The sequence below is a fragment of the Oreochromis aureus genome, linkage group 22, assembly GCF_013358895.1.
Source record: "Oreochromis aureus strain Israel breed Guangdong linkage group 22, ZZ_aureus, whole genome shotgun sequence".
NCBI lineage: Eukaryota > Metazoa > Chordata > Actinopteri > Cichliformes > Cichlidae > Oreochromis > Oreochromis aureus.
The window spans coordinates 28,892,940-28,903,961 of NC_052962.1; the positions used below are offsets into that span (position 1 = coordinate 28,892,940).

Here is an 11,022-nt window from a genome sequence, read left to right on the forward strand (position 1 = left end):
TGTTCAGTGCCAGGTTGTTTTCTGAACACCACGCTGCCAGCTTCAGGACTTCCTCTCTGTAGTCTGCCTCGTCTCCCTTCGAGATGAGTCCGACTACCGTGGTGTCATCAGCAAACTTGATGATGAGAGTGTTGTTGTGGGTCGGACTGCAGTCATGGGTGTAGAGAAAATACAGGAGGGGGCTCAGCACACAGCCCTGTGGGGAGCCGGTGCTCAGTGTGCGAGTGGAGGAGAGATGAGGGCCGAGTCTCACAGTCTGGGGCCGGTTTGTGAGGAAATCCTTTATCCAGGCACATGTGAAAGGAGGGAGGCCAAGAGTGACCAGTTTGATGATGAGGATGTCCGGGATGATTGTATTAAAGGCTGAGCTGTAGTCCACAAAGAGCATTCGGACGTAGCTCTGCCGCTGCTCTAGGTGACTCAGCACAGCGTGGAGGGCTGTGGCGATGGCGTCTTCTGTGGATCTGTTTGCACGGTATGCAAACTGTAGGGGGTCGAATTCTGGGGGGAGGTAATCCTTGATGTGCTGAAGGACTAGTCTCTCAAAGCATTTCATGTTTACCGGTGTGAGGGCCACAGGGCGGTAATCATTCAGGCTGGAGATGGGAAACTTCTTCGGCACTGGGATGATTGTGGCTGATTTTAGACAGGATGGGATGGCTGCCTGATAAGATAAGATAAGATAACCTTTATTAGTCCCACACGTGGGAAATTTGTTTTGTCACAGCAGGAAGTGGACAGTGCAAAAGTTATGAAGCAAAAATTAGAATAAAATACAATAAGAATAAATACAGTACACAACTGTACAGAATAGAATAAAATAAAATACTATATACAGTAGAATAAAATAGAATAAAATATACAATAAGATAAAAATAAAATACAAATGCTATATACAACTGAGTAAAAATACAACGATGCCAGAAAAGATTATTGCACATTAGTGTTATTGCACATGTGTGGATGTGTGTGTTTGATCAGTTAAAGTCTTTGTTGTGGAGTCTGACAGCAGTGGGGAGGAAAGACCTGCGAAATCTCTCCGTCCCACACCGTGGGTGCCGCAGTCTCCCACTGAAGGAGCTGCTCAGTGCTGTCACAGTCTCATGCATGGGGTGGGAGATGTTGTCCAACAGGGACGACAGCTTAGCCATTCTCCTGTCACTCACCACCTCCACTGGGTCCAGAGGGCATCCTAGAACAGAGCTGGCCCTTCGGATCAGCCTGTTCAGTCTCTTCCTGTCCCCAGCAGAGATGCTGCCACCCCAGCAGACCACACCATAGAAGATGGCTGAGGCCACCACAGAGTCATAGAAGGTCTTCAGGAGTGGGCCCTCCACTCCAAACGACCTGAGTCTCCGCAGCAGGTACAGCCTGCTCTGCCCTTTCCTGTAGAGGGCGTCTGAGTTATGAGTCCAGTCCAGTTTGTTGTTCAGATGAACACCAAGGTACCTGTAGCTGTCCACGGCCTCAATGTCCATACCTTGGATGTTCAGTGGTTGCAGTGGAGGATGCTTGTGCCTGCGGAAGTCTACCAGCTCCTTGGTTTTACTGGCATTGATTTGGAGGTAGTTCAGCTGGCACCAGTCCACAAAGTCCTGAGTCAGTCCTCTGTACTCCTTGTCGTCCCCATCAGTGATGAGGCCGACTATTGCAGAGTCATCAGAGAACTTCTGCAGGAAGCACTGGGTGGAGTTGTGGGAGAAGTCTGCAGTGTAGATGGTGAAGAGGAACGGAGCCAGAACCGTTCCCTGTGGGGCCCCCGTACTGCAGACGACCCTGTCCGACACACAGCCCTGAGTCCTCACATACTGTGGTCGGTCAGTGAGGTATGGAGTGTGGAGGTCGGATCCAGTGAGAGGTTGAAGAGTCTGGTGAAGATGAGGTTGAGCTGGTGGACACATGCTCTTAGTACCTTGCCAGGTATTCCGTCTGGACCGGCTGCCTTCCTGGGGTTCACTGTAACGGAGCACACGTCTGACATCGTGCTCTGTTACAGTGAGTGGAGCGGTGCAGGAACCAGGTGAGGGTGAGGATGAGGATGGGAGCAGGGCTGAGGCAGATGAGTGCTGCTGTTGTGGTGTTTCATAGCAGGCGAAGAAGCGGTTTATTTCCTCTGCCAGCTGCACACTCGGGTTTTCTGTTTTCGCAGTGCTGCCTCTGTGGTTGATGATGTCTTGCTTTCCCTGCCACACCTCCCGTGTGTTGTTGCTGGACAGGTGGGACTCGATGTTCCTTTTGTGGTCTGACTTGTCTTTTTTAATCCCCCTTTTCAGGTCAGCTCGAGCAGCCCTGTACAGAGCTCTGTCACCTGACCTGAAGGCGGCGTCACGGGCTTTGAGGAGTGAGCGGACCTCGCTGGTGATCCAGGGTTTTTGGTTTGGGAAAACCCGAATTTAGCCCGAATTTAGCTCGTATTTACCCGTATTTAGATGTAAGCTAGCGAGCTAACTTGTTGTTCCTCGAGTATTTAAAAGTAGAATAGGAGGCAGAGCCTGTCACGGTTCTGATTCCTTTCGACGCAGTATTTTCAGTTCTTTTGTTTTGTTTTACTTTTGAATGTTGGATCGTTTGTTTCCCTGGTGCTTTGTTGATTATTATTGTTATTATTATTAACAATAATCTATTTTCAGTGATTGTGGTTTAGGGTTTTGTGTCTCATGTTTTGCATAGTTTGAGTTCCATGTGTTATATGCTGTTTGCCTCTCTGTGTCGAGTCGGCGTCCTTGTGTGATGGTTTCTTGTTTCCTGTTTTATTTTGATAGTCACAGTCTGATGTCAGTGTGTTCAGTTTTACTTCTCCCCTTTCTCGTTAGTCTAACTTCTCCCAGCTGTGTCTCCCTCCTGTTTCCCATTCCCTGATTACTCCCCTGTGAATATAATCAATGTTCCCTCTAAGCTGCGCACGTGTGCAATTGTGCACTGCTGGCTCGGGCTCTGCGCAGAAAATCTGCGTTGCGCACAAAAAAATCTAACCTGAATTGAAATTAAAATTAATACTTTAACGATTCTGTTCTGCAGTGTCAGTCAGTGACTGGCTGCTCCCGTATGGGATTAGAACGATGCCACATTATCCCATAGTCCAGCCAATAATGCGATTCACATTCGTATATACGCAGCTAATCAACGTGGTTGACAGGCTATGACAGCGTCCTTATGTGCCGACACCGGTGTTTTAGCGAGCAAAGCGGCGTGGCTGATGTGCAGTGAAGCCACGTTAATGACAACGTGTCCAACCATTGGAGATGTGAGCAGGACAGACGGAACAACTGACGGGAAAAGTGTGGACTTTATACCATTTTTCAAATTGTGTTGATCGGCCACGTAAAACCAGAGTTATGATAGAAATATCTGCAATGTTTGGTTTTCTTCCTGAATACTGTCGTTGTTATATATATACGACTAGATTTATTTTTTTTTACATTTTCATTGTAAGTGGGCTAAAGCAGTTATTTAAAAGTAGTCTAACATAAATGTAAATGCTGTAATTTGATCATTTTAATAAACCAGGTAACTTGGATGGATTCAATGCTGGTGTGACCACAGTGCTGCTGTTGCTCACAGTGGTCCAAGGGACGCTCAGGGAGTTTGTGTATTCGCTCAGACACATGAAAAATTAGAGGGAACATTGAGTATAAGCCCTGACTTTTCTGTGCTCTCTGTCATGTCGTACCCTCACCTTGCCGTGTGTTTGTTATTTCCAGTCCTCCAGCACCTCTGTTTAGAGTCGTGTTTTGCTTTTGTGAGTTTTATTTTATGAAACATTTATCCAGCAATAAAGCTGTTTTTTTCAGTTTAAATCCCATCTCCAAGAGTCCTGCATTTTGGGTCCACCACTTCTGCCTACCTGCCACACAGCCAACCATGACAGAGCCTTCAGTTTTCCGGCCCCTCTTCTGTGGAACCAGCTTCCAGTTTGGATTCAGGAGACAGACACTATCTCTACTTTCAAGATTAGGCTTCAAACTTTCCTTTTTGCTAGAGTATATAGTTAGGGCTGGAGCAGGTGACCCTGAATCCTCTATTAGTTATGCTGTAATAGGAGTGACTCCAATGGGGGACTCCCTTGATGCACTGGGTGTTTCTGCTGTGCACAGCAGAGCTCCAGAGTCAGACAGATGTGACCTGTCAACCAGCAGCAGCCCACATTCAGTTCAAACATTGGCATGAAGTCCCATTAAATCAGCCTTTAATGGGTTATAAATTCTGTTTACCTTTTGATGACAGCACAAAGACCGAGGAGGGTGGAGGGTGTTAGGAGGAGTGAGAGCTTGACGACGACAGCAAAAGGAGAGAAAGCAAAAAGAAACAGATAAGAGTGGATGTATAGTCAAAGTCAGTGAGTTAGGAGTATGTGAGCCTGGAGTAAACTCATACATTTAATGTTATTTTCTCTTTATCTTTACTTCCTGTAGGATCCTCTGACAGGATGAGGCATCTCAGTCCACGTCTTCCAAATGAAATGTCAGCTCACGAAAAGTTTTATCAGAATGTTTAAATGACATTAAAACCTGGACTGCCTTAAAGATCTTTTTTAATGAGAGCGAGGTTGAGGTCCTGATACTTAGACTCAGTTGTTCCCACAATGCTCCAAAAGTGGACCTGTGGCCAATCACATCCATCTGTTACGCCCAGTGTAAAAAAAGTTATCATGACGTAACACTGGACAAAGTGATTCTTTTTGTTTTAAAGGTTTGAGGTTTGTATCAAATGAGGCTTTTTTACGGTGGCCCTGAAGTGCAAACCACAAAAACAAATCACAAAACGCACAACAAATTGAAAAGCGCAACAACAAATTGAAAAGCGCAAAAACAAATTCACTAAACGCAAAAACAAATTGAAAAGTGCAAAAACAAATTCACAAAACGCACAACAAATTGAAAAGCGCAAAAACAAATTCACTAAACGCAAAAACAAATTGAAAAGCGCAAAAACAAATTCACTAAACGCAAAAACAAATTGAAAAGCGCAAAAACAAATTCACTAAACGCAAAAACAAATTGAAAACGCATAAAACAAATTGAAAAGCGCAAAACAAATTGAAAAGCGCAACAACAAATTGAAAAGCGCAAAAACAAATTGAAAAGCGCAAAAACAAATTCACTAAACGCAAAAACAAATTGAAAAGCGCAAAAACAAATTCACTAAACGCAAAAACAAATTGAAAAGCGCAAAAACAAATTCACTAAACGCAAAAACAAATTGAAAAACGCAAAACAAATTGAAAAGCGCAAAAACAAATTCAAAAGCGCAAAAACAAATTGAAAAGCGCAAAAACAAATTGAAAAGCGCAACAACAAATTCACTAAACGCAACAACAAATTGAAAAGCGCAAAAACAAAAGAAGAATCACAAAAACAAATTGAGAAGCACAATTACATTAAGCAAACCGGAAAGGGTAGGTACCAGTCGGCAACAGGAGACATCACTGATTGGATGTCCGCGCTGTTCGTCTTTGGAACCGGAAGTTACTCTGCCTGTAGCGCATTTCGTTTGAAAAACGGCGGAATGTTTTGTCCTAGCTATGGGAAAAAGCTGGTTGAGGAGTCACCAAACTTTTGCAGCGGCTGTGGCGAGAGGCTTTATCACGCATCTTGCATCGGAGACACTTCACTCCCATTGAGTAAGTTAATAAGCATAATAAAATGTTTGTTATTTATTGATTTATTAGCCTAGCGTTAGCTGTTTCCAGACCATAGCAAACCAGAGGGCTGTTCCACTAAGCGAGCTCAGAAAATCGAGGCTCATTTGAAAATGCACGCAGCTGTCAAAATGACTGCTCAAGACCTTTCTAGTAGTGAAGGTTTGAGGGCAGTTCTAGTGTTAACAAACCTCGCAGCTAGGGTGCCACGGACCAGACTTGTCCACAAGCATATTGCATAATGAATGAGCAGAAAGACTGCAGGTTAGCCTCGTTCCTGGAACCGAATTTGGGGCAATCGAGCCTGGATTTTCAGAGTGAGCCTGGCTTTTGGGATTAGCTTGCTTCGTGGAACAGTCCTCTGAGCATTTCCACAACTGAAACGATAATAAATTAGTTCATTTATTATGTTTGGTTAACTTTAGGAACTAACACTATTATGTGTCTATACATTAAAACTTACTGGTGTAGAATTGTATTGGTCAATAGTATCAGTTACATTGTCATTCCTTGGTAGAAATTTTCTAGTGAGATTATTCAGTGTTGTCCTTATTTGCGTGTTGTGTGGACAATGGAATGTCACATGAATGAATGTCTTTAATGTGTGACATTGTAGTACATTTTTCCTTTGTTTCCCTTTAGCATCACAGACTACCTCAAACTGCCCAACTCCAACCTTCAGCACCTTCTTAGAATACAGAAAAAAGAAAAATGAAGAGAGGCAAAAGTTTTCTGAAGGGAGGAAGGGCTTAAAGAAAAAGGAAAAAAGAAAGGTTCAGGTAGTTTGGCTAGCTCTGTCTGAAAACAAGTTGAGGTTAATTTTCTAATAACATTCTTTTGTTATTCCTTAGGGGAGTTGTGTAAAAAATGTTCAGTGTAGTAAAGCTATCCAGAATAAGAACAATTGTTTACGAGTAATTGTACATTTAGGTTGTCAGGAAGATCCCTCTTTTGCAGTTAATAAATATTCAAGTTTGAATAGATCTGCTTAGAGTCATATTAGTATCTACTTGGCCCATTGTTCATGTCTTTTTCCTTACAGATAAATGTCGGCTTGATGACCATTAAAAAGGGTGGTTTGAAGCCATACCGTGGAAAAACTATTTTCCTAACAACAGACCCTGACGCTACTGCCACAAGTCTGCTCAATCAAGCTGTTAAAAAATGAAGGACTTTAACAAAGATCTAAAAGATGGACCTTTCCTTCTTCTGTATCCGGATGGCACTGAGGTCATTACTGTCCCTGGAACACAAAGACCATTTACACTTGAGGCTTATAAGGCTGAAGTTGGCAAGCCTTATCAAAGAATCACTGTTTTCATCTGCTTGAAGAGTGACTTTGAAGATGGTAAGCTGCTAATGTTTGTTTGGATTTTGACACACATTCCTTAGTTTCAACAAATGCTAATTTTGAAATTGTGAAATGATAACATTACGCATAAAGCACCCAAGTCAATAGCATACCTACATTAAAATGGTGAATGGCCTGTATTTGATATAGCACCTTCTAGGGTTCTACAACCCCCAAGACACTTCACAACAAAACCAGTCATTCACCCACACACATTCACACACTGCTGGTGATTAGCTACAATGTGGACACAACTGTCCTGGGACTCACTGATTGACGCAAGGCTGCTGTACACAGATGCCACCTATCCCTCCCACTACCACCACCTGGCATGGAGGGTGAAGTGTCTTGCCCAAGGACACAACGACTGTGACAGACTGAGCAGGGCTAAAACCTTCAACCTTTTGATTACAGGGCGGGCTTTTAACTCCTCTGCCACCATTGCTCCCTAAATTAGCTTGTATATGTTATGTTTCTTCCTGGAAACATGAAATTCAGCCATTTTGGATCTACTGAGTCATGAGTTTTAAATGCTAACTTTATGCCTTTCGTATTAATCTATTATTGATGATCAAATAAAGTTTCATACATTAGTATGAATTTAGTTAGCTTAGCTTAATTTGTTTTCATGTTTTGTAGTTGGAGAAAACTCAGACTTGTCTGACTCTGACCCAGAGATTGTTATTAAAAGGCCCTCTGAGTTTGATCTTGCTGATACATTGGTAAGTACAATTTAAAATTTTTAATAGAGTTTTCTTGTTGTTTAGCCACCACCATTTGCCTCAGTTCAGTAAAACAGTTAATAGTTATATGTGAAATACATTTTTTGTGTGTGTGTGTGTGCGTCCTCGGCGTGCGTGTGTTTGTTTGTTTGTTTCAGCCATGGGAACTTCAACATGACAGCAGTCCTTTACAGAAAGCAGCAGAATATGAGTAAGTGATATTTGAAGAACATGTAATCTTTTACTGTTTTTGCCTACACTTTGTATTAATGAGATATACACTTTTGTCATTCATTCTGTATATGGTTTTGGAACATGGACTACATAATACTTGTATTGCTTGTTTGTTAATCAAGATGCTTAAATATTTTCAAAGTGTCAATTAATATTTTCACAGTACACAACAAAAATGCTTTTCTTTGTTCTCTAAGGAAGGGTGCTGGGGATCTTGTGCTTGCTAATGAAGTACAACAGGTAAAAACTATTTTATTAGTAAAACAGTGCAGCAGACAATCTCCACCGCCTTTACTTTGCAATTAGATAACGATTCACTGTTTGCTGAGCCCCCAGAAGAACCTGTGTTAGTAATTTAAACATTTGAATCCAATTAACTGCCATCTTGTTCTATACAAGACATCATGCAATCATGAGAGAAGTATATATACCTTTAAAAAAAAAAAAGTTTCCCTTTTTTAGAGACACCAATTTGCAGGCACATGGAATTATTGCAAATTTGGGACTGGAACTTGACCACAAGAAGGTCAGCAGGTTCAATATATCAAGGTCAGCTGTATGGGATGGAGCTGTTAGAGGATTTCGACGCAGCACATACTCTGACAACTACGACATGTTCATCAAGTTTAATGATGATGCTGGCAGCTTTGAAGAAGGTTTGGATACAGGTGGCCCGAGGCGTGAATTCCTCACACTTCTTATGGGCAGTTCATGAAATCGCCCCATCTTTGATGGACCTCCAGAGAGCCGTTATCTTGTATATAATTCAAGAGGTGGATGTTTTCTCCGTAATTATTACAATGGAAATTTTAATAAAATTGGCGTATTTTTTTTTCATTAGCATATTTAATAGCAATTAACCATGATAATTATGTGCCCTGTATAACAGCTGCCAGGCAAGATGAGTACTTTTAGCAGGAAAGATGATCGCTGTATCCATTGTGCATGGGGACCAGCACCACATTTCCTCTCCAAGAACCTGGTCAACCACATCACAGGGAATCAGAGTTTCAGCGCCACTGTAGAAGATGTGCAAGATGAGGAGATCACAAAATTTTACATCAGGTAGAAAATTACCTAGGCTCAGGGAATGGGTTTACTTAGAAGACACTTGGGGCCAGTTTAAAAGATTTAATCGGGATAAAAGTTATCCGGGTTGGATCATATCTTGAAAGTAGGTTCAAGGTAGATTCTGTAATCTGAAAGGACGGATTTCCAACTCCCAACAACACAAGTGAAATAACAAATTGATTATTTTTTAATCCAATGTTTGAATGAATCGTAAAAGTAGTGAAAATTATATTTTGTTTTTCTTACAGTAAACTTTTTTTTTTTTTTTTTTTTTTTTTTTTATAGGTCCTGAAAGCTGAATCAGAGGAGTCTTTGCATAATCTTATTTTGCAAAACAGCACAATCTTCAAACTGCTGGATGCCTCAGAAACGTCAAGCCTTTTGAGAAACAAGCATTTGTGGAGGAGTACCTCAGATGGTACATCCTTGAAAGAAACCAAAGTGTCATTCAACGGTAAACTCATTACTCCTTTTAAATTCAGGATGGCCAGTTGCTCATCACAGCAGCCACTGACATTTTCAGACCTTCAGATGTATATGAAAAACTGATTCAGTAGCATCGGTGATCTGATGAACAACTAGTTAATTCCTGAGCCACTGTCGCACGCTATTAACCTTTTGACACTAGAACTCTAATTTAGTATACATTTATTGTTCACAATGACCCATAATAATCATAGTCATGCAACATGATTCATTTTTCAGTTATTTATAAAAGAGGTGATCCTTGTTTGACACACTTGTTTATTCCAGTGTGAAAGCACTATTTTTTTTTTAAATGCTAAAATCCCAATGAGCTCTTCTTTTTTGCTGTCACAGTTAATTTCTGAGCGCTATGAATTGTTTTTGTGTATGAATGATTCTATGCATTTGAAATCTGTCCAAATTTATAATGAAAGATCTAGTAGGTAAAGACATTTAAACACAATTTAGAAGACTGCAATAGTTATAGCTATAAACCAATTATTACTTATTTGTCTATCCTTTGCAGATTTAAAGATGGACTGGAAAGTCTGAATTTTTTAAGTGCACTGCAACAAAATTCCAGTGTGCTGGCCCCACTCCTATGCTTCTCTGCCAAGGCCCTGACTGCTTCAGAACTGGAGAGCATGTTCAGACCAGATCTCAGCCCAGCAGGAAGCAACAAAGCGGCATAAGGAGGTCCTAACACTTGGCTTTTGGGCAGATTATCTCCTTGATTGTGAAGGTTTGAATGACCATTTTATTTGTTTATAGTTTTATGAAAGGAGAGGTGAGGAAATAAATTTTCTGTAATGTACTACAGTGTTTACTTTCTTCTTTCAGAGAAGGCAACAGCAGTGTGTCTGGAAGATTTGATGATGTTTGCCACAGGGCTGACGGCAGTTCCACCGGCAGGAATGACACCACCACCACGCATCCAGTTTTTAAGTGTTTCGCCTTTTCCAGTTTCAAACACCTGTGCAAATACTCTGAAGCTACCCATCTGTGACTCATACAGCATCTTTAAGGCCAACATGGACTTTGGAATTCAAAATGCTCCAGGATTTGGATGTTCTTAAATCAGCAAGGTCATCAAGTTACAGTTACTGAGTTACCCTGATAGGTTCAGCTGCCGTTGGCATACTACTTAACACATTTATGTGACAAGCAACTTCCATATTGTTAAACATTTAGTTGTTTTTTCTGAATATTGTGTATGTTGGAAAAGTGACAGAAATGCTGGACACTATTTGTAAATGGTTTTATTAAAGAACATTTTAAATGTTTCCTTGTGGTTAAATGTTAATATTTAAATCCATGCCAGTTGCTGTATATTATGAACAATATTATATTCAATTTAGCAAGAGGGAAAGGAAACACTACTAACATTAAAAAATGAAGGAAAAACAGAAGGGCTGGAGCACTCAAGTAAGTCCAAAGGTTTTATTAGGTGCAAAAAAAGGAAAGAAACTAACGTTTCGACACCGTGTGTGTCTTCATCAGAGTAACTCTGACAAATGTCATTACAAACTGAAGTTCAGTTG

The 11,022-nt window shown here is 41.2% G+C and overlaps 1 long non-coding RNA gene across 1 annotated transcript; it reads left to right on the forward strand.

Moving 5' to 3' along the window:
- Nucleotides 1-10,162: 10,162 nt before the first annotated feature.
- Nucleotides 10,163-10,764, forward strand: LOC120435832. The gene is made up of 2 exons (XR_005609954.1): nt 10,163-10,223; nt 10,322-10,764. It is a non-coding gene; the product is annotated as an uncharacterized LOC120435832 (long non-coding RNA).
- The last annotated feature ends 258 nt before the right edge of the window (nt 10,765-11,022 follow it).